The sequence below is a fragment of the Schistocerca serialis genome, chromosome 2 (assembly GCF_023864345.2).
Source record: "Schistocerca serialis cubense isolate TAMUIC-IGC-003099 chromosome 2, iqSchSeri2.2, whole genome shotgun sequence".
In the NCBI taxonomy this organism is placed as follows: domain Eukaryota; kingdom Metazoa; phylum Arthropoda; class Insecta; order Orthoptera; family Acrididae; genus Schistocerca; species Schistocerca serialis.
The window spans coordinates 128,203,806-128,229,106 of NC_064639.1; the positions used below are offsets into that span (position 1 = coordinate 128,203,806).

The following is a 25,301-nucleotide window of genomic DNA, read 5'->3' on the forward strand; positions in this document are numbered from 1 at the left end:
GTGCTTTTCCTGACATTGCCAGTCTGCATTTCTATCTTCCCTAGTTGGTCATCTCATTTATTTTCTTGCCCAAATAGCAAAACTCATATACTACTTTTAACGTCTTAGTTCCTCATCTACTTCATTCAGCATCACTTGCTGTAATTCGACTGCATTCCATTACCCTAGTTTTACTTTTGTTGACGTTCATTTTAAAACCCCTTTTCAATGCACTCCTCTTCTAGGTGCTTTTACGTGTCTGACAGAATGACCTTGTCATCCACAAACCTAAAACTTCCATTCTTTTTCTAAATTTCTCCTCGGTTTTCTGAAAGGTTTGCTCAACCTATAGATTCAACAACGCTGGGAGTAGGCTACAACGCTGTCTCAATATCCTCAACCATTGTTTCCCTTTCATATCCTTCGACTGATCTAAGTGCAGTCTGGTTCCTGCAGAAGCTGTGGATAATACAGGGTGATTCAAAAAGAATACCACAACTTTAAAAATGTGTATTTAATGAAAGAAACATAATATAACCTTCTGTTATACATCATTACAAAGAGTATTTAAAAAGGTTTTTTTTTCACTCAAAAACAAGTTCAGAGATGTTCAATACGGCCTCCTCCAGACACACGAGCAATATCAACCCGATACTCCAACTCGTTCCACACTCTCTGTAGCATATCAGGCGTAACAGTTTGGATAGCTGCTGTTATTTCTCGTTTCAAATCATCACTGGTGGCTGGGAGAGGTGGCCGAAACACCATATCCTTAACATACCCCCATAAGAAAAAATCGCAGGGGGTAAGATCAGGGCTTCTTGGAGGCCAGTGATGACGTGCTCTGTCACGGGCTGCCTGGCGGCCGATCCATCGCCTCGGGTAGTTGACGTTCAGGTAGTTACGGACAGATAAGTGCCAATGTGGTGGCGCTCCATCCTGCTGAAATATGAATTGTTGTGCTTCTTGTTCGAGCTGAGGGAACAGCCAATTCTCTAACATCTCCAGATACTGTAGTCCAGTTACAGTAGCACCCTCGAAGAAAAAGGGACCAAAAACTTTATTGGCTGAAATGGCACAGAAAACGTTCACCTTAGGCGAGTCACGTTCATACTGAGTTGTTTCCCGCGGATTCTCAGTGCCCCATATACAGACATTGTGACGGTTGACTTTCCCGTTAGTGTGGAAAGTTGCTTCATCACTAAACACAATCTTTGAAACGAAAGATTCATCTGTTTCCATTTGAGCAAGGATAAAATCACAGAAATCTATTCTTTTAATCTTATCAGCTGCAGACAGTGCTTGAACCAATTTCAGACGATAAGTTTTCATAACTAACCTTTTTCGTAGGACTCTCCATACAGTTGATTGTGGAATTTGCAGCTCTCTGCTAGCTCTGCGAGTCGATTTTCCTGGGCTGCGAACAAATGCTTGCTGGATGCGTGCTACATTTTCATCACTCGTTCTCGGCTGTCCAGAACTTTTCCCTTTGCACAAACACCCATTCCCTGTAAACTGTTTATACCAACGTTTAATACACCACCTATCAGGAGGTTTAACACCATACTTCGTTCGAAATGCACGCTGAACAACTGTCGTCGATTCACTTCTGCCGTACTCAATAACACAAAAAGCTTTCTGTTAAGCGGTCGCCATCTTAGCATCAACTGACTCTGACGCCTAGTCAACAGCGCCTCAAGCGAACAAATGTACAACTAAATGAAACTTTATAGCTCCCTTAATTCGCCGGCAGATAGTGCTTAGCTCTGCCTTTTGTCGTTGCAGAGTTTTAAATTCCTAAAGTTGTGGTATTCTTTTTGAATCGCCCTGTATTTCGATCTTTGCATTTTGTTCCTCTTACCTTCAGATTTCAATGAGAATGTTCCAGTCAACATTGTCGAAAGCTTTCACTAAATCTAAAAATATTGTAAATGTAGGTTTTCCTTTCTTTTGTTAGCCTATATTCTGAGGAAAGTCGTAGGGGTCAGTACTGCCTCGCGGCCGGCCGCTGTGGCCGAGCGGTTCTAGGCGCTTCAGTCTGGAACCGCGCAACCGCTACGGTCGCAGGTTCGAATCCTGCCCCGAGCATGGATGTGTGTGATGTCCTTAGTTTTAGAGGACTGATGACCTCAGATGGTAAGTACCATAGTGCTCAGAGCCATTTGAACCACCTGAACTGCCTCGCGTGTTCCTACATTTTCTGGAACCCAAAACTTATTTTCTCTGAGGTGGGCTTCTACTAGTTTTACCATTCTTCTGTAAATAATTCTCAAGCTTGACTTATTAAACTGTTAGTTCCATTATATTCTCATCTGCCAACAGCTGCCTTCATTCGAACTGAAATTATTGCAATATTCTGGCAACGTATGTATATTTCAGCGGTCTCGTATATCGGTAGCTTTTTAATGTGCTGCAGGAAGGGACGTTCCAAAGCTCTGGTACACACATTCTTGCGCCTGTTGCCAGCGCGTAATAAAAATGACCGCAGTTCACTGCCCGACATCCGTTCCAAATGATCCCCCTTCCTCCCTCCCTGCTTTACAACACAATCAACAACATAACCATAGCAATATATACAGTGTGTGTATGGTGTATATTTTTTCGGACATCCGAAAGAACAGACGCCGCACATTAAGTGTATGGGTCTTGATGGCAGTTAAGAATGGTTCACTGGAGATCCTCTCTTTGTCCAACCTACTGCGGGTATCAGCGTGAGGTTGCGGGCAATGGGCAGGTGACGCTACGTACATCAAAGCGCTGGCGGGGGGATGGCCTTGGGACCCCTCTTCTAGTGTGGGTGAACGCCGGGTCGAAGGCTGGTTGGTTCACTAGCGACCTACTGTGTCTGTTCAACGGATGCGTATTAATTTCGCCTAAAAATACATTCAGGTAGCATATGAATCGTCAGTTACTAAATATCTCAGAGCGACCATTTTCTGCAGTGGGTTCAGAACTTCTAATAGAGATGTCATCTTTGAAAATTTTAGGGCGTACACAATTCAGTAAAAGCTCGAAATCTTTCATTCGGAAAAAATATAAAGTAGGCTTTATTGCATTTCAGTTTTAAGGTCAGACATTGATTTTGTCCCAGCACATTGCTCCCCCTTTCTTTTTAAGAGGTCGTCCACCAGCGTCATGTTTTGTTTTCTTTCTTTGACGGGCAGCTTCTTGCAGTAAAATAAATACTGCACATATGATGGCTGCAAAATCGTAGTCTTCCCTCATAATATCGGTCGGTAAAATTATAATTAAATGCTACTTTATACCAATACCAAAATGGGAACAATCTCCACAAGTTATCAGAACAAACTGCGATTCCAGACAGTGGAATCTCTTGGCTCCAACCCCTTGTTTTGGTGGGGATGATCATCCGAAAGCCAGTGCGTTAGCAACCAACGTTCGGCCGAATCCATTGGCTGTCGTTTGTTGGCCTAGTACATACACGCCTTCAGTATTGTGGTTCAAGTTAGGAATTTGGATTGCATGTGAGCATCTTCTGATAGCGGTAGTGGTTAAGGCGTCCGCTCACGTTAAGTGGGACATGCGGGTTTTGTAAGCCCCAGTCTGACACGAATTTTCACTTGTCTCCATTTATTTCAGTGCCCGATTGCGGCTAAGGTCGTAATTCCGCCATCTAGAAAGCTAGAAACCTTCTTAAACTCTGTCTATGATGTCTCTACACAGTGCAACATGCAATCATAGAGTTACTAATTCTGCTGTCCAGTTGGCATGGCAGCATAATGGCGAGTCAAACTAAGGAACGATGAACATCTTGCCCCAGTCCTAGGATATTAAGGGTCGTTCTGCCATCTTATTTGAGGTTGTTTCCAGAGGCTTGAATGTTGACCGTGGGGCACACTCTACCCAAAAACACGAAATAAGTAGTTCTCAAAATACACTTCGTTCGACAACAGGTCAACGTTAGAAAACATATGCCATCAAAATGATATAATAATTCCACTAACATGATCGGAGCTGCAGTCTCAGGTAAGCTAAAATATGGTAACAAAACTCGCACTCTTAATTTGTGTGTTGTGTAATCTAAATATTGTAGCCAGCTATGAATACCTTAACTGAACTTTGAAATTAAAGGAGTGAAATCGAATGATATTGCTTTAATGCTGGCGTTTGAATTTCAACGACACTCGAGTTCATTTCGGAAAAGGAAGGACCCTGCTTGGTAGTGCAATTGGGGCAATGAGCAACAAAGGTTCATGCTACGTTGCTGTAATTTAAAGAGGCAAATGGAACAATTTTAAAAGCTGAGGTCTGCCATACTATTCTAAAACTTTACGTGCTTCCAGTCTTCCTTGCTGATTGATTGAAAGTTTGAAGTTGTCGGTCAAGGATGTGGCGACAGTCACTCATTGTCGGCCGTCGCTGTTGCAGAAGCTGGATGTTGGCGCGCCTTCTTCTCGGAACTGTCACCAGGCGAAACGGGCTCTTGGTGTGCACCAGCTAATGCCTCCCGTCCGCGACACCGTGTCAGAAACTATCATAGCAAGTCGAGAGCAATTACATGCTGCCAAACCCCGAAAGTGCGAACTCGCGGGAGCGTCACTCAACACACCTGCTCCACCGCATTACTCCAGCCACACACACACACCACACACACACACACACACACACACACACACACACATATATATATATATATATATATATATATATATATAGTAAAACAATAACAATATATAAAGACACAGGAATGTCATATCTTCAGGAAACAAAATAAGGAAAAAATTTATAGTACAATAGATGGAAATAGGAGGATATGCATTTCCGGCATTACAAGTTGTTCCGATTAGGACAATATTTCATATTGGATTAATGGTGACTCGTAATAACACATTTGTCTTGTTAACTGCTCGTTTACAGATTCATGTTAACTCGAAGGTTTTTGCTAAGCTGTTATCTTATACTTTAATGCATGTCAGGTTTTGCTGTTATGTAATTGTGATCCACACTGTATATTCAAAATAAAAAAAAATACTATATCATTTAAGTTGCAGACAGGCACAATGAAAAGACAGCTATATTTTATAGCTTTCGGCTAAAGCCTTCTTCAGCGAAGGAATCACACACACAAGCAAGCACACCCCATGCACACATGACCGTTACCTCCGGCAACTCCGACCGGAATCATTTCATTTGACGCAATGTCAGTGACGGGCGTGTCAACCAAAACGGGTGCTTTCACCGATAACACAGGCCAACGAAACGTTTTTTTTTTAATTTTTTTTTATTTTTCTAACTGATCTTTATAGATTTTTATGAGCTGAATCCAAATCTAGCCTTAGTTTTTTGTATCACCCATAGTTTTCGAGCAAAATGCTTTTTATTATATTGTATAAAAATCCTATGCTATACGGTAAACGGGGAAATTAATGAAACGCTTTGTTACAACATAGGCATCATTCGTATTTACAGTAAGCTACTTAAAACAGTGATATGTGTTTATAGAGATTTCACTTGTCAGATGGAATTGGTTTTTATTTTCTTTCTTTTTTTTCTTTGAAGCTTCTTGTGTAGCTTTTTCTACTATGAGTCGCTTGATGAACTTCTCGGTGAAGTGACAAACAGTAGTCCCCCATCATGTTGGTGTTCCAGCGGCCTTGGTAGCGTTTTTCCATCACTTTAATGTCCTGGTGAAAAAACTCTCCTTGCTGCTCACTAACATCTCCCATATTGTCCAGGAAGTAAACAAGGTAACTGTTCAAAAAGTGAGTTTTCAGGCTCATTAAATGTCCTAAAGTCTTAAACTTCTTTAACATTGTAGCTATAATAGAAAAATATTCTGGGTCTTTTTCATGTCCTAAGAACTTTGTAACGACTTGCTCGAATGATACCCATGCTTCTTTCTCATTTAAGGTCATTGTAGATTCAAAGTTAACATCAAACATGAATTTTCTAATGTCAGGTCCGACAAAGGCGCCTTCTTTTACTTTAGCTTCTGAAAGGTGTGGAAACTTTTGACAGAGGTACTTAAAACATGGTCCATCTTTAGTCAAAGTCTTTACAAACTGTTTCATTAGGCCTAACTTTATATGTAGAGGTGGTAGGAGTACGTTTTTTTGGATCTACAAGGTTTTTGCGTAGAATGTTCTTCTCACCAGGTTTTAAAGTCTCCCTCACAGGCCAGTACTTTCAGCACAAGTGTTGATCCCTAGCCCTACTGTCCCATTCACACAAGAAACATGGAAATTTGCTAAAGCCACCTTGCTGACCAAGGAGCATGTATGTCACTTTTAGATCGCCACATACCATCCAACCATGAGCGGAAGAGCCTATTTTATTTAGCACTATTTCTAGGTTTTCATAGCTTTCTTTTATATGTACAGAATGTCCAACAGGTATAGATGCAAACATGTTACTGTTGTGTTAGAAAAAAGCCTTTAGTCGAGTTTTGGATGAATCAATAAACAGCCTCCAAGCTTCCTTTTTGTATTCAATAACAAACTCATTCACCAGACCACAGGAGTGTCTGAACAGTACACTAAATCGCCTTCTTGTTGAAAAATTCTTGGAAAATTGCTACTCTCTCTTTCTATACATGTATATGCTGGTTCCAACTGCCAATACTTTCTTTTCTTTTATTCTAGAGCCAATCAATTCAGCTCTTTCTCTCGTTAAGCCCAGATCCCTAACCGCATCATTACAATCGGTCTGAGTTCAAATGGTTCAAATGGCTCTGAGCACAATGGGACTTAACATCTATGGTCATCAGTCCCCTAGAACTTAGAACTACTTAAACCTAACTAACCTAAGGAAATCACACAACACCCAGTCATTACGAGGCATACAAAATCCCTGACCCCGCCGGGAATCGAACCCGGGCGCGGGAAGCGAGAACGCTACCGCATGTCACGAGCTGCGGACTCGGTCTGAGTAAACAATTTGGATTCTAGACTTTCTGTATTACAATGGAATTTATCATCATCTGGTTCATCTAAATCAGATTGTACATCAGAAAATACTTCTGTTGGAATAGAATTTAAATCATCTGGTGGTTCAGGAACCAGCGAATCTACACCATGCCCTACTGGTTGGATGGTGGACAGGAAGTTAGGGTAGCTTATTACCTTCTTGTTTTTCGAATTATGACCAGTAATATCAACATTGAAAAAGTACCAATAATTGAAATGATTTCTTGGCTCCCTCTGTATTATAGGACAGCAAATCTAAAGGCTTCTTTCCCCTTTTTGGACAAATTTCTCAGATCTTCAACCGACACATAACTTACCTTATGCGGCGCCCAAAACTTATCTTCATCGCCAGGTTTAGATCCAAAGTATGATAGATAAACCTTTTTCACAAAGTCTGTAATGTTTCTTTGGCGTTTTTAAATCACAAATTCACCACAAATATGACAAAAACCGTCAGCAGAGCTTTTACAACCCACTATTAGACATTGTACTGAGCACATGTATAGGAAACAGGAAAGTGAGGTTAGGTTGACAGTAAACAAAACAGCATCTGTTAACACAAAAATAGAATCGACATATTTTCTGCCAGCAAATATTTTTCAGCAGTGCTACCAACATCATCTACATTCATTACACCTCCTTTTTAAATTATTTTAACTATATAAAAGCTGTTAAACTCTTTAAAAAAGCGCTTAATTTAATAGATACAACTATAAAATGGGAAGAAATGATGGGTGATACAGTTTTTTAAGTATCATATTTGGATTTCCCATCCTAAAAAACATAAGAATAGGGTATTTTAAGCAAAACGTTTTTCCATCATTGGCCTGTGTAATCGAACCCACATTGAGCGCTGTTATTCACCTACGGATGGATGTTAGTATATTCATGGCGTGAATAAAATGCATCTGATTGGATAGTATTAAACTTAGAACATATTGACAAACAAATGGCAACTGCACGGGCGTAGAATTGCACGCCTTGCCCATGGGTGTGGCTTTCCTCCTTTCCTTCCCCATTATATAGCCAACAATGACATCCAAACAATGTGGTAGCAAAGCTTCATCCCAGTCCGCAGTGTGCTGTCGGTCTCCTACATTGTTAGTACGTTGTTCTGTGTCCTCTTGTCCAGCAATTTTTCTGAAATTAGTCTGTATTTTTACTGCCATATTAATGAAGATATATTTGAAAGAAATAAAAGCTATCTGACGCAAATTATCGGAAAAGAATAGCACAAGAAGGAAAGGAAAATGAAAACTAAAAGCAAAGGCGATGATTTTTTTTTGTTTCCTGCTACAAGCAGTGAAAAAAGTTTGAACTGTTGCTGGTGCAGGTAAGAGCTCATTTTGTGTGCTTGTTACTACACTTAGTTTCTTGTATCTAAGAAATACAATTTTTTGTTTGAAAAATTAAATTGAATTACTGTAATTCTTAATTATCAGAGTCAGTCAACAGGTTTGTAATCAAAGACAAAAGTAATACGATTTTTAAAAAATGGTGAATACGGTAGTGTCTTGACTATCTGGCCTGTGACTGTGCGTCAGCCCCGATCCGCCATCGCGCCGTGTGCAAATCTCTGTTGCGTCATAAAAAGTGCGGACGTTATTCTGTACCACGTGCACATTTCACATAACTAAGTTAAATATTGTAATATTTACATCACAATGTGTACAATATTTCTCTTGAATTTGTAATCAAAGTTAATAAAAGACAAGAAAAAATGAATTTGAGTAGGGTATAAAGAGCCTGTAGAATCCCTCGCAGGTTTGTTTTTCAGGCATATTGATCGTCATAGATAGTATGGTTGCCTACCGACATTTCGCTGGCATGTGTGGTTCACTTTGTCTAAAGTGTTTCTCTTCACACCTCTGACAGAGCTTACATTCTCAGTATGACAATTCTGATCACGAATGGCAAGGAAATGTCAGGAAACCATAGACGACAGCTAGTTTCTAAGAAAGAAACCTGTGAGGGAATTTGCAAAGACAACGTCGAAATCTTGAATTATGTAAGTAAAATGGAGCAAGAAGTAGCCTATCCAAACTTTACCTTACCTTACAAAAAGCAATTTATTGAGATTTTTTTCAGTACTTTCGGATGCTTGTGAAAGTCCCTGACTTAACATATATCTGAAGGTAGCAATGAAAGTAGTTTTTCATAGTCCAAGTTAGAAGATTTACTTTGAATCAACACTTTCTCAAGAACGTTGTGTGGTCTGTCAACTTTGGACATGAAAGTGGTACTTACAAGTCAATAGATTGTTAACCTAAATTTTTTAGCTAAGAGAAAAACCTGTCAGTACATAAATATTGGACAACTGTAGCAATTTTACGTGAATATGTTAATAGAATATTTCTCTTTAGAATCACACACAAACGCATGTTTTCCTTTTCAGTTGCATACACAAACTTTTTAAACGCATTTATCGATTTTCAACTACTTTCGCGGAAATTTTCAAATATTTAACTATTTAGTGTGCGTTTAATTCACGTGTAACGTACAACTTACACAGGAAAACAGCGTCTAATGTTCAACATGTCAGTATAAAATTAGATAATTTTCTTGTAGGCCTATTTCCGTTCAACTTCTTCTGACGTAAAGTGAAATAATCAGTAAATTTTAGAGTTAAAAATGTTCCATTATTTAACTAAAATATATAACAGAAATTTTATCATTTCATTATTTTCACTCAGTTTAGTAGGTAGCTCAGGTTTATTGAAAATAGAAAAATGTTATAGGCCTCCCTCTTTCAGCTTTCACTGAACGCTTTTAAAGGCATTAGGAATTACCTTAAATAGAAATTAATTTTTACTGTTTTTTAATATTTGGCGCTGGAATAAGAGCTAGAAATGTATGTATGTTACAGAAGATTGGCTTTTTAGAACTTATTTTAAAAGGAAAAATTGGCCAGGTGCGAGTCGGACTCGCGCACTGAGGGTTTCATACAAAATCACACATAGAGACGGTTCATCCATTCCGGGAACTGGTAATATCGACATTTTTGCCTGTCATTGACAATGATGCTGGCAAGATATCGGTCCCACTGATTTTCGAGAATGTTTTAATTTCAACCATATAAACGTGACAAATTCATGGAAGACGCAGGCGACCATTATAATGATAATCAGCAGTTCTCCATTCGGACTGAATGAGTCCCAATGATAAACATCAAACACAAGACAAGGAATGACTTCGTTGCTCATATGACTCATTTCGTAATTTATCCATCATTGATCTGATATCCAGGAGCGATAACAGCAAGTAGAGTGGCTTTCAAGGTGTACGTGAAACAAACATTCACAGACTTGGCCGTGAATCATTGTTGCACATAACAACTTGAAACTTCATGTTTACGTACAATAATCACAATCACTACAGCTTCTCTGGTGATGGATAAATTTCGAAACGCGTCATTTTGGCAATAAAGTCATTCCATCACGACCCAGTCAACGCAAATGCAGAACTACTGATTGTTTTAATTTCGTCCTTTCCGACATGATCGTTTCCAGGGTGGATCCATAACGATCTGTTCTTTGTTAAAGTAGCTTCTGTCAGTAGATATGCCAATTTGCTTCCCGTGTCGTCGCTAGAATGATCCCCCATGCGTCTGTGTTCCGCTTATATACAAGACAAACAAATGATAAAATATATTTTTTTTCGTGTGATACATTTACAAATTAACAATTTTCGGATTTTTTTGCCGTTACTTGCACTGTTAAACCTTACTTCTTGCCAAATTTCATCGTTACAGGTCAACGGGAAGTACTCTATGCGTTTTGATGAGTAAGTTTGGGAATATCTGAGTATGTCAGAGAAACGACCGTACCTTTTGACTGCAACGTTTATTATTCCACTGAGGGTCCATAGGCCTCGGTATGTGACATAAATACCTGTTCCTATGAAAAAGATGTCTCCAGTCTGATAACAGACGACAAACAGTTGTTTTTGTCTGATATAATTACAAATTTACAGTTTTCGAATTTTTGCCTTTGGCTGTACAGTGAAACCTTTTTGCCAAATTTCATGACTCTAGGCCAACGGAAAGTATCATGTAGGTGTTGAGGAGTGAATTTGCGATTATCAAAATTTAAATGGCCGTAGCTTTTGGATGCGTTGACTAAATAGCTTACATTTATTACAGCGCCAAGGGTCCTTAAATTTCAACTTGAGATGCCTACCCAAATTTCAACTCCATACGTCTTCCTGAGAGAAATGGTTTTTAACAATGAACAGACAGACGGACAACAAAGTGATTGTATTAAGGCTCCGCTTTTACCTGACTGAGGCACTGTTGTTGTGGTCTTCAGTCCTGAGACTGGTTTGATGCAGCTCTCCATGCTACTCTATCCTGTGCAAGCTTTTTCATCTCCCAGTACCTACTGCAACCTACATCCTTCTGAATCTGCTTAGTGTATTCATCTCTTGGTCTCCCCCTACGATTTTTACCCTCCACGCTGCCCTCCAATACTAAATTGGTAATCCCTTGATGCCTCAGAACATGTCCTACCAACCGATCCCTTCTTCTGGTCAAGTTGTGCCACAAACTTCTCTTCTCCCCAATCCTATTCAATACTTCCTCATTAGTTATGTGATCTACCCATCTAATCTTCAGCATTCTTCTGTAGCACCACATTTCGAAAGCTTCTATTCTCTTCTTGTCCAAACTATTTATCGTCCATGTTTCACTTCCATACATGGCTACACTCCATACGAATACTTTCAGAAATGACTTCCTGACACTTAAATCAATACTGGATGTTAACAAATTTCTCTTCTTCAGAAACGCTTTCCTTGCCATTGCCAGCCTACATTTTATATCCTCTCTACTTCGACCATCATCAGTTATTTTGCTCCCCAAATAGCAAAACTCCTTTACTACTTTAAGTGCCTCATTTCCTAATCTAATTCCCTCAGCATCACCCGACTTAATTTGACTACATTCCATTATCCTTGTTTTGCTTTTGTTGATGTTCATCTTATATCCTCCTTTCAAGACACTGTCCATTCCATTCAACTGCTCTTCCAAGTCCTTTGCTGTCTCTGACAGAATTACAATGTCATCAGCGAATCTCAAAGTTTTTATTTCTTCTCCATGAATTTTAATACCTACTCCGAATTTTTCTTTTGTTTCCTTTACTGCTTGCTCAATATACAGATTGAACAACATCGGGGACAGGCTACAACCCTGTCTTACTCCCTTCCCAACCACTGCTTCCCTTTCATGTCCCTCGCCTCTTATAACTGCCATCTGGTTTCTGTACAAATTGTAAATACCCTTTCGCTCCCTGTATTTTACCCCTGCCACCTTTAGAATTTGAAAGAGAGTATTCCAGTCAACATTGTCAAAAGCTTTCTCTAAGTCTACAAATGCTAGAAACGTAGGTTTGCCTTTCCTTAATCTTTCTTCTAAGATAAGTCGTAATGTCAGTATTGCCTCACGTGTTCCAGTGTTTCTACGGAATCCAAACTGATCTTCCCCGAGGTTGGCTTCTACTAGTTTTTCCATTCGTCTGTAAAGAATTCGTGTTAGTATTTTGCAGCTGTGACTTATTAAGCTGATAGTTCGGTAATTTTCACATCTGTCAACACCTGGTTTCTTTGGGATTGGAATTATTATATTCTTCTTGAAGTCTGAGGGTATTTCGCCTGTTTCATACATCTTGCTCACCAGATGGTAGAGTTTTGTCAGGACTGGCTCTCCCACGGCCGTCAGTAGTTCCAATGGAATATTGTCTACTCCGGGGGCCTTGTTTCGACTCAGGTCTTTCAGTGCTCTGTCAAACTCTTCATGCAGTATCGTATCTCCCATTTCATCTTCATCTACATCCTCTTCCATTTCCATAATATTGTCCTCAAGTACATCGCTCTTGTATAGACCCTCTATATACTCCTTCCACCTTTCTGCTTTCCCTTCTTTGCTTAGAACTGGGTTTCCATCTGAGCTCTTGATATTCATACAAGTCGTTCTCTTATCTCCAAAGGTCTCTTTAATTTTCCTGTAGGCGGTATCTATCTTACCCCTAGTGAGATAGGCCTCTACATCCTTACATTTATCCTCTAGCCATCCCTGCTTAGCCATTTTGCACTTCCTGTCGATCTCATTTTTGAGACGTTTGTATTCCTTTTTGCCTGTTTCACTTACTGCATTTTTATATTTTCTCCTTTCATCAATTAAATTCAATATTTCTTCTGTTACCCAAGGATTTCTACTAGCCCTCGTCTTTATACCTACTTGATCCTCTGCTGCCTTCACTACTTCATCCCTCAAAGCTACCCATTCTTCTTCTACTGTATTTATTTCCCCCATTCCTGTCAATTGCTCCCTTATGCTCTCCCTGAATCTCTGTACAACCTCTCGTTCTTTTAGTTTATCCAGGTCCCATCTCCTTAAATTCCCACCTTTTTGCAGTTTCTTCAGTTTTAATCTACAGGTCATAACCAATAGATTGTGGTCAGAGTCCACATCTGCCCCTGGAAATGTCTTACAATTTAAAACCTGGTTCCTAAATCTCTGTCTTACCATTATATAATATATTTGTTACCTTTTAGTATCTCCAGGGTTCTTCCATGTATACAACCTTCTTGCATGATTCTTAAACCAAGTGTTAGTTATGATTATGTTGTGCTCTGTGCAAAATTCTACCAGGCGGCTTCCTCTTTCATTTCTGTCCCCCAATCCATATTCACCTACTATGTTTCCTTCTCTCCCTTTTCCTACACTCGAATTCCAGTCACCCATGACTATTAAATTTTCGTCTCCCTCCACAATCTGAATAATTTCTTTTATTTCATCATACATTTCTTCAATTTCTTCGTCATCTGCAGAGCTAGTTGGCATATAAACTTGTACTACTGTAGTAGGTGTGGGCTAAACCCTGTAAATAACCCTTTTTCCACGATCAGTGGACTTAAGATTTATCTTCAAGAGCCCAAGGAAAGGAAACTCGAAGGAATGTGGGATGGAGGAACGGGATGGAGGAAGGGGATTCGTCAGATGATATGAAGCTTGTGCGGGAAAATGTTCTCAAACAGGTTCTATGTAGACGAATCAAGTTGAATAAACGTTCAAGTGTATTTCCCTTTTTTGCTCTTTGAGGAGTGTTAATCAGCGGCATGTCTTGATGGTCATTTTCGTTGATATCTAATAACGTTCTCTCAATCAGTCAGATTTTTTTTCTGTTTCAGATTTTTAATGTTCAGCGTCAGCATAACATTATTAGGTACTTCATCTCCGAGTGACTACTGCAACCGACATTCATGTGAACCTCCTGCTTACTGGCTTAATATCTCTTGGCTCCTTCGAAAGTTCCACTCCCTCCCCCAACCCCCTGCCCCGCCCCCCCCCCCTCCCCCAAAACTTCCTTGATGTCTCCGAAATTGTCCTATCAATTGATCCCATCTTTTAGTCAAATTGTGGCATAAATTTATTTTCTACTCCATTCTCCTCACTATCTCCTTATTAGGGAAGTGCGATCTACCCACCTAACGTTCAGCCTTCTTCTGTAGCACCACATTTTAAAAAACTTCTGTTACTTTCTTGTCTGGACTGCCTGAGAATCGCTTTTTCTTCCACTGCCAGTCTATATTTTGTATCGTCTCGGAGTCGGCCGTCGTCAGTTATTTTAATGCCTAAACAGCAAAACTCATCCACTGCTTTTACTATCTCATTCCCTAATCTAATTCCCTCAGCATCGCTTGATTTAGTTCGACTATATTCCATTACCACTCTTTTGCTTTTATTGATATTCACCTTATGTCCTCCTTTAAAGATACTGTCAGCATCGGTAAACCTCAAAGTTCTTATTTCCTCTCCCTGAACTTTTAATTCCTTCTCAAACTGTACCTTTGCTTTCCGTAAGTGCTTGCTCAGAGCGCATAACGTGGGAGACAGGTTACAACCATGTCTCAATCGTTTCTCTTCCACGATTTCCCTTCGATGTCGTTCGACTCTTATAACTGCTGTCTGGTTTCCGTACAAATTGTAAATAACCTTTCGCTCCCTGTATTTTACCTCTGCTACTCTCAGAGTTTCAGAGAGTGTTTTCCAGTCAACATTGTCAAAGGCTTTTGTCTAAGTCTACAAGAGTCCGAATAAAAATATCTTTCGTGAATATACTGAAGAGCCAAAACACCATGACTACTGCCCAATGCGAGATTCAGTGCCACCTGGTGGCGTCGCGAACACGTGACCTGCTAAGGAAAGTACATAAGCGGAGCAGAGACGACACGGGAAGCAAATAGGCAAATCTGCTGACAATAAGCGACTATGCCGAAGAGTGGTACACAGTATACTGTCTTACAATATATTTATTCACAACCCATTTCGATCATTGATCATCTTCACAGTGTAAAAACATTGTGATAACTTCATATGTCACACAGGCTATGTCGCCAGAACCTCCAAATTCTATATGTCTCTCCAGATCCTTGAGTGTCATGCACTCCGTCTCGCCTTCCGTATTCGCCTCCCATCCCCCACACGGATCCTCTATGACCTCATTCCTTTCCCCCATCTGCTCCTATTCCTCGAACATATCCGCATCCTCTACACCTCCCGCCGCCTTTACCCCCTCACCCCCTGGTTGCTCCTCTCCTCTCCCGTCCCCGCCCCCTGCCACGTCTTCACTGTTGTGTCCCCCCTACCCTCCATCTCTACACCCTTCATCTCCTTTCCCAGGGTGGCTTCCATCAACTCCCCATCCCGGATGATGCCCTCTCTCCTTCCATCTATCCCTCTTATCAACCCTGATCCTCAATCCCCCTCCTTTCCTCTGTCCTTTTCCCGGGCTCCCTCTCCCCCCCTTCCATCCCCTTTTTTCCCCACCTCCCCTCTCTCTGCCCCCTTCTCCCCCAAGTCCTTTTGCATTTCCCTCCTCTGCCTTTTCTCATTCCCTCTCGCGTCTGCCCTGCCCTTCTCCACCCTTATGAGTCCTCTCCGTCCTTGGTTCCCCCCCCCCCCCCTTTTTCGTTTTTTCCTCTCCTCCCTCCTTGTTTTTCCCTCTCCTCCAGGTCCCCCTCCTCCCGTCTGCCCTTGGCTTGGGAGTGTCATCTTTGTGCCGCCATCTTCGTGCAGTGTTTTACAGTGAGTGTTCCGTGTTGTGTGTCTTTTGGGACGTGTTGCGAACGGCCATCATACTGTCGCTGGCTGCGATTTTTTATCTCTTGCGAACAGAAACCAGACTGTCGCCATGTTTTTTTAATTATGTGTCTACTATGCTACTTGTCTGATTCCTCTGTATTTTATTAACGTTGCCAACCCCTTTGCTTTCTGTTTTAACTTTCCGCATTTTTCCGACATTTTACACTTTAAGTCACCGTTTTGCCGCCTGTTTTTCTTGTTTCTTTTCTTCTTTCGTTTTTTAAAAAAAGTCTGTAGGCTGTAGAGCAGCGTACTAAGCTGCTGCCAGCCCGCCCCCTTCGGGGGGAATTGTTACTCAATAAAAGAAAAAAAAATATCGCCAGGAAAGAGGGCATAGCTGACATGCAAACGTCAGAGAAAGATACTTCTCGCCATTATACCGGCTTAAGCAATGGTGCTGTGCTCTTACTGCTGGTACATGGTTTCACGTTTTCAATGTTTTCTGCTTGCTTAAGCTGGTATTACGGCCTGAAGTACCTCTTCTGACGTTTGTATGTCAGCTGTAGCGTCTTTTCTGGCGACATAGCCTGCATAACATGTGGAGTTGTCACAATATTTTTCCACTTGAAAATGATCGATGATCGAAACTGGTTATGAGTAAGTATATTGAAAGACAGCACAGTCTGTACATTTTTCTAAGTGTATTGATGGTGTTGACAGACGCCTGAAAAAAATTTCTAACAAAGAGCAGATTGTTATGGCCCAGCCTTAGACACAATCGTCTCGGAAAGGGCGAAGCTGGTCGACTGTTCACGTGCTCATATCTTGAACATCTATGGAAAGTGATTGAAGGACGGTGAAACCAAGAGAAGGCGACAATGCGTTGGACGCCCAAGTCTCATCACACAACCTGGACACCAGAGGCTGGCCTGATCTGGAAAGTGGGATAGGCCGCGGTCTGTGACAGATCTGGTGAACGAGTACAGTGCTGGAGCAGGCACAAGTGTTTCTGAAGCACACAGCTCAGCGCACACTCCTGAACAGGGGGCTCCGTAGCAGACGACTCCTATGTGTTCCCATGTTGACTCAACAACGTAGTCAGTTACGGCCGTAGTGGGCACGAGATCATCGAGATTCGACCGTGGATCAGTGGGACGTGTCGTCCGGTCAGATGAATCATGGTCTATCAGCTCGGAGATCAAGGTTGCGGTTACCTTTGACGCTGCATCACAGACAGGAGCGCCTGCGATGGTGTACTCAACGACGAACCTGGGTCCATGAATGGCAAAACTTCATTTTTTTCGGATGAATCCAGGTTCTGTTTACAGCATCATGATGGTCGCATCCGCGTTCGGCGACATCGCGGTGAACACACATTGGAAGCGTGTATTCGTCATCACCATACTGGCGTGTCACCCGGCGTGATGGTTTGGGGTGCCATTGGTTACACGTCTCGGTCACCTCTTGTTCGCATTGACTGCACTTTGAACAGTGGACGTTACATTTCACATGTGTTACGACCCGTGGCTCTACCCTTCATTCGATCGCTGCGAAACCCTACATTTTAGCAGGATAATGCACGACCGCATGTTGCAGGTCCTGTAGGGGCCTTTCTGGATACAGAAAATGTTCTACTGCTGCCCTGGCCAGCACATTCTCCAGATCTCTCACCAATTGAAAACGTCTGGGCAATGGTGGCCGAGCTACTGGCTCGTCACAATACGCCAGTCACTACTCTTGATGAACTGTGGTATCGTGTTGAAGCTTCATGGGCAGCTGTACCTGTACACGCCATCAATGATATGCTGTGTTTGACTCAATGCCCAGGCGTACCAAGGCCGTTATTACGGCCAGAGGTGGTTGTTCTGGGTACTGATTTCTCAGGATCTATGCATCCAAATCGCGTGAAAATGTAATCACATGTCATTTCTAGTATAATATATTTGTCCAATGAATACCCGTTTATCATCTACATTTCTTCTTGGTGCAGCAATTGTAATGCCCAGTAGTGTAAATAAATGTGATTACCTTTTAACGTGTCAAAATAATCTACCTATCAAAAAATTGTTGAGTGAATTACTATCAGTCCATTTAGGTACAACAAAATTTGTGCATTTCCTGTCCAATTTTTAGGGGGCATTACATTTTCTCAAACTCACAGAATAAAGTGTATGAAAAATGGCTATTTCACAATTTTGACTGCTCTTGAATAAATGTTTGCGGACGTTCATGATTCAGTAATATCTAACGACCTAGATATTCCATTGTATTACTGTGAACAGTGATAAAGATCTATGTGTCGTATGTAATTGCAGAAATAACTGGGGTGTACGAGGGTAGTTTGATATGTCTGGTAAATTTTTATGAAAGGACAGAACGTTATTGTCGCACATTCATGATTGGTAAGCTTGAGTATTCCAAGGATCGTATAAGGAACTTCAACAATGTACAGCGTACAGTACATTGTTGACAACCGCCTGAATTGGTCAGTTTGTCGACTGCGATTTAAAGCGGAGAAAACCCCAGTTTCGGGCTGTTATTAAACATTTTCATTTTAAGGGTTTGACTCCCGCACAAATCAGAACAGAACTGAAGTTCACGCGAACTCTGCACCAGCATTGAGGACCATTTACTTTTGGATTAACCCTCAACTGACGAGGTGTGGTCTCTCAGACCGCGCCGGAATTTTCAAAGTCGCTCTCGTAGGTCAGTTATGGCGGAACGTTTTTATACACCACCTACCCTCTTTTAATCACAAACTCTACAAATTATTATTGTCAGTTGCTTCATCGGCTTATTTGATTGTTGTTGACATGTCACGGGGTCTTCTAGACCGCGCCTCGTGAACTACACACCTGCTTTCGTCAGTTCAGTAAAAAATGTGTTAGCAAAAATGTGACAATTTTACTCTCTCTAAGTTCGATGAAATTTTTAGTCAGTTGATGGAGAATGATGTCAATGATGTAGAACAAGAAGTAGACGAAGAAGACAACGATTTTTCAGTAACCAGTGATCACAATTCTTCTATCGAACAAGAGGACCATTCAGAGGAAGAGCTTCAGGACAATAGTGATGAGGACCTTTCTGTTTCTCCAATAAAATACTTAGTGTTATAGTGCGTTTAAGACAAGTTGCGACTGACAGTTCCGTACGGAGCGAGCGGAGAAAAGCGTAGTTGGCAGCGTGTGCTAGGCGCGTGTGTAACTCGCTTTATAGCGTGCTGCTTTCTTTCCCAGACGCTCTTTAAAGAAGCCAGCCAGTAATAAACTCTCATTCTCGCACATCTTATAGTTTAATGAGTCAGATTCATGATGTAACGCCTATCATTTCGTTAATGGTCATAGTTATTGTGATATTTCATTAGTCGCTAACTACTGCTAGAAATTCTTAGTTTTGCAGTGAAAAATAGGTGTTGCTATAAATTTCTGTTTGGTTCGTGTTAGGTTACATATCGCTGCGCATTAAATGAAGATAATATATTGAATCATTCTTTAAACTTGGAGCGATATCACTGTTTCCAATCTCGAGAAAATGGAATGTACGTAAAGCGCTCCGTCAGAAATCGGACGTCAGTGAAAAAGACTAGAATGAAATATTCATAAATTCCTGATAATTCATAAACGGTCCGATATATCGAAACAAGATTTTGGCAAATGATATTGTGCAAACACGAGAGTGTTTTGCCATTGATTAATACGCGAAAATTTCATATCTACTCTGGAATTCAAGTAACTATAGATTTCCTTCAGTGAAATAATGTAATTATTGAGAGCCAACGATAGCTGGTGAAACGAGAGCTGCTGAGGGTTTTGTAACAATGTAAACGAAGAAGTGACACGTTTATTTTTATACTGATGGTTCAAATGGCTCTGAGCACTATGGGACAACTTCTGAGGTCATCAGTCCCCTAGAACTTAGAACGACTTAAACCTAACTAACCTAAGGACATCACACACATCCATGCCCGAGGCAGGATTCGAACCTGCGACCGTAGCGGTCGCGCGGTTCCAGACTGTAGCGCCTAGAACCGCTCGGTCACCCCGCCGGCTTTTATACTGAGAATGGGCCATTTCATAAACTATTGACCTGAATCGCGCTCAGTTGTTAGTTTACTAATACGCTATTTCACGATTCTGTGGCAATTTTAACTGCATTAGAATGTTAGAGAGACGAATTTTTCTAATCTCTAGTGTGTTTCGTCAAAAGAAGCAGATTTTATCATGACAACAACGTAAGCTACGTGTTCCCCAAAACTCGTTACAGTCCTTCACGAATCAGTGACTCATGAAATACCTTCTTGGTATGGCTAACAACTCAGTCCTGTCGTGTAAAAATTTCAGTGGCTTCTTTTGTCAGCGTTCCGACCGCAGTGAGCATAAACTTCTTGCTGTTTTTTGTCATATTACTTTTCACCTGGGCCCATATATTCTGATTCGGATTTAAAGGAGCATAACGCGGGGGAAGCGTGATAAAACTATGCCCTTTATCGTTAGTCTGTTCGTCGACCTGGTAGCGTGAAGTTTTGGCTTGTACAGCAGTACAAGTTCCAATAACTTCACTCTATACATGCTACGTTCATCTTTATCTCGTGGAACATTTATTTGCAAAATATCCGCATTCCTCTACTGCATTGTTGGAACTTTATGTATCACAACAGAGTGGAATAGTGTTTCGTCCATTACTATTGTCGAATTCCGAGGCATGTTTTGCAGAAAAACGTTATCTTCCCAGCCGACGAATGTGTTCTTGGACGACACTTTTACTGCAAATCACATATTGAAATGTACTGCACACACGGAACACTTGTTCAGAATACCTGACGACTACAGAACACTTCAACGCCGGAAAATACGCTGGCCAGAGTGGCCGAGCGGTTCAAGGCGCTTCAGTTCGGAACCGAGAGCCGCTACGGTCGCAGGTTCGAATCCTGCCTCGGGCATGGATGTGTGTGATGTCCTTAGGTTAGTTACGTTTAAGCAGTTCCAAGTTCTCGGGGACTGATGACCCGTTGTTAAGTCCCATAGTGCTCAGAGCTATTCGAATCATTTTGAACCAGAAAAATACGACTTTGCTACGGAGCTGCCAAACGTAGATGCATCTAATGCGTGACACCACGTGGTTCTGTTTATTCGTGCGGCGTCACGTCCCTCTCCGGTCAGCCAAACGTCAAACGTCGCAACTAATTTTAAACGCACTATAGTTAAAACTAAATGTATTCTGTGTGGTGGTAAAGAAAGATGGAGGTCTCAGTACTGAATATTAATTTTCCAGCCTTTCTTTTTCTGGCTATCAAGTTCGGTTTTTTATGCAAGTTTAAACCCTGGAAATTAGTTTTATGCAAAAATATGCTTTCTACAGAGGTACCATAATTTTTCAGAACGTAAAATTCAGTTCTCTAACAGTTCGTTTTGTGTACTATTGAAAAAGTATGTGATTTTTGCTTGATACAAAAATAAAATACTGTTGGCTTTAATTAGTGCAATAAAATCAACAAGGAGTATTTAAACAACACTTATATAGTTGTAACCATAAATGTTATACGGCATAAATTAAATTTTCGAATGATTTACAGCTTGAATCTTGGTTTAAAGATAGGGGTCTCAGAGACCACACCTCGTTTTATACGTTACAGAAAAGTCACCTCGTGAGTGAAGGGTTAATGAACTTAAACGTGATCGGACAAGCACCGAAGACGAAGCGTGCCCATTCGTCCGATTGAGGTCGCCACAAAGGAAACCATCGACAAAATTCATGATATGGCAATGCAACAACGCCGAATAAAAAATTCGTGAGATTGCCGAGACTGCAGGCATTTCAACTGAGCGAGTGCGTTATATCGTGCATGGAGAATTGGTCATGAAGAAGCTGTGTGCGAGGTGAGTGCCGCGATTGGTCACTATCGACCAAAAGCGCATCCGGCACAATGTTTCAACACAACGTCTGGCGATATTTAACCGCAATCCGCGAGACTTTTTGTGCCGATTTTTGACGTTTTATGAAACCTGGATCCATCAGTACACTTCAGAGTCAAAATGGCAGTCAAAGCAATGGACAAAGGCTGATGAAAATGCACCGAAGAAGGCAAAGACCATTTTGCCAGATGGTAAGGTGATGACCACTCCCTTTGGGAAAAGGTAGAACCATAACTGGAGTCTATTATGCTTTATTGTCGGCTCGTCTGAAACGCCCTTTCACCAGGATAATGTACCATCCCGTACATTAGTGATAACAATGGAGAAAGTGCATGAATTGGGCTTTGAATTGGTTCCTCATCCACTCTATTCACCAGACTTAGCTCGAAGTGACTTCTTCCTGTTACTAAACTTGCATCTTCTACTTGCTGGGAAGAAATTTTCATAAAATGAGGAAGTGATAGTTGCAGTCAACGAGTATTTTGCAGAGTTTGACGTAACCTACTTTTCCGATGGTATGAAAAAGGTTGAGGATAGTTGGACGCAGTGTCTATCTCTCAAAGGAGACTATTTTGAGAAGTAAGGTGAGTCGTTTACGAAACAAACATTTTTTCCTGCTTTTTTACCAGACTTGTCAAACCACTCTCGTATTAATTACCAGCGAAAATCGACAGGGCTGAATGTTTACGATAACAAGCAAAAGCGCTCCAGTAAAGATATGAGGTAGTCGCGAATCTCTGATTGTGAGTCGCCGTTGACTTCAGTATCAAGTATTGTACTAGTTAGTATACATGCAAATGGGATGTAAACTTTTCAATTAAGATCCCTTACAATTCGGTTCTAATTTCGCTCAAGGCCTACCTTAATAGCAAATATAGCACTACTTCATCACGTCACATTCTACAGTTGTACCTGTCGAAAAAGGTATTGCACTTGTCACCTTATTTGGATGCAATACTCCACTCGTCTCTACAGTGGGATTCGTATTCTTTCAAACACACACGAATTGTCTCGTAAATTTTGACAAGGCTGTACAATTAGCTGCTCCAGTTCTTCCACTGGAGTATTGTGCACTTCACTTAAAGATGGCCCCAGATAGAAAAATTCTGAGGATTAAGAGGATGTGATGTTGGAGGCACGCTACTGTCCATCTAGAACCACAATGGCGCGTTAGACATCGTCTTAAATCAGAAGCAACGTGTGCGGGGTCCTCATCATGTATCTACTACATTCTACAACCATTGGACATTGGACATTGAGCGCATTTACATGGGGATTAAACCGAAGAGTTTTCATTCCAAATACGTTTGTTCTAGGGCTGTTTATAAAATATCAAATTTTTTTCCAAAAATTTTCAATTTTTATTGGGGAAGCTTTCGGTCCCGAGATATCGATTAATAGATATCGAAACGGCTATATCGAGTAACGATATTTTTATTTTATGTTATATTTCTTTGCGATTTTTGCTAAATATTTGAAAGCGTTTTTTGCCACTGTAGTAGAACATAATTTTACCTTCCTGTGTGAAGGAGTCTTACTACTTTTTGAGCGTTCATCACGTCCATTCTTTCTCTTTGACTGCGTGAAGCAAGTATAGCTGGCATAAAGAAGAAGTCCGATTGCCCTAGGGATTGAGGGGAGGGTGTGACTGGAATAATAAGATGTCTGATGTGAAGAAATAGAACACCAGTTGCGTTAAAAAACAATTTTTTACGCAACTAGTGTGCTATTTCTACACATTGTCATATTTCAAAAACAGTTGCCGAAAATGATGAACAAAACGAAGTGCTGACGTAATCGGCGCTACCAACAGAAACTGCAACGGCCGACTCCATCATATAGTTTTGACACTACAAATGCTAGGTCGCTGGCGTATGCAGAAATGAAGAAAAAAGGGAAGTCGATATGTGACGAAACCGTACGACGGACCTATTATATGGAGTTACCATTGTTAGCAAAGTTATTATCGCCAAGCGTGAACTTGTATCGTTTTCCTTTGCGTCGATACATTTTCCGTCAAACAGAGCGAGGTGGCGCAGTGGTTAGCACACTGGACTCGCATTCGGGAGGACGACGGTTCAATCCCGTCTCCGGCCATCCTGATTTAGGTTTTCCGTGATTTCCCTAAATCGCTTCAGGCAAATGCCGGGATGGTTCCTTTGAAAGGGCACGGCCGATTTCCTTCCCGATCCTTCCCTAACCCGAGCTTGCGCTCCGTCTCTAATGACCTCGTTGTCGACGGGACGTTAAACACTAATATCCTCCTCCTCCATTTTCCGTCAATATATCGTTACTTCTGACGTTTACTCGATATGTCGTGGTTTGTTAACGATATTTTTTAAAAATATCGATGTATCGGATTCCTGGTATTTTTAAAAATATCAATAGTCATAATTTGTATTAACTGAGTCAATATTTCGTACTGAAGTCAGTGGCAGCTAGTTATCACGCGTTTGCAGTTATCTCGCAAACGACTCGTCTGTGGATCCATGCTGCAACGTCTTTTTAGACTTTCATCCGTGCCTATCATAATACACTCTTTTTTTCATTACGGACATTAGGCATTCTTCAGTAGTTGGTTAATGCTTCTTCTTCGTAGGTCTTCAACCATCAGCTTGGTTACCAGCAGTTCGCCATGTATTCCTGTCTTCAGCTCTCGTCTTGAGAGCGGTATAGATGGTGCAGCTGACATCCTCCATAATGTGGTTGATGGTATTCTAGTTTCGGTTTACCACTTGTGTTCTATCCTTCAACTCTCCCTTCAGTGATGCTTTTAATGATACCCTGAAGTAGGGATGGCGGTTATCACTGGAGCAACCGGCTTTCGGTTATACCAGTTTGCGTCGTCTCCAGTTTAACGTGACTGTTAAAACTGCTCGAAATAACCGGTTTCTGAAGCAGCCGATTTTCGGTTTTTTATTGCTATTGTTTCCAAGAATTAACGTAGACATCGAACAAAGCCTCAAAAGTTCTAAGACTTCCTCAGGTTGTTGCACTATGCATTTCAAGATATCTTGAATCAAAATTTCGAATAAAGTAGGTAAATAAAAGAAAACTTAATCGGTCCACAGTTCACTGTTCACAGTTCTCGAAAACTAATTAGGTGGTGACTACTTAAAAAGAATCACCATTATTATCCTACTGATTCTAATTTCTGACACCCTCAAAAATCATATTGTAATCGATGATAATACCTCTATTTGGGCATTAAGAATAGTCGGTGCTAAAGGGTGAAAACTAAGCTTGGAAAATTCTATTTTTCGTGTTGAGTTGGTCGTTCCTAAAGGCTATAAGGCATATTATGTAGACACAGGCAGCAGGTCACCTATTTTCTATTTTTATTATATGCTATGATCGAATAGTTGAATTTTTAATTTATTACTGTTGTCATTGTCAGATTTGTAA

General features: G+C 40.9%; 1 protein-coding gene and 1 non-coding gene across 2 annotated transcripts in view; both read left to right on the top strand.

Annotated features, from left to right (window-relative positions):
• Window positions 1-25,301, top strand: part of LOC126456819 (uncharacterized) — a 225,449-nt gene that overhangs the window by 34,101 nt on the left and 166,047 nt on the right. The window lies entirely within an intron of this gene.
• Trnap-cgg (transfer RNA proline (anticodon CGG)) lies at window positions 20,841-20,923 on the top strand. Its single transcript has one exon. It is a non-coding gene; the product is annotated as a tRNA-Pro (tRNA).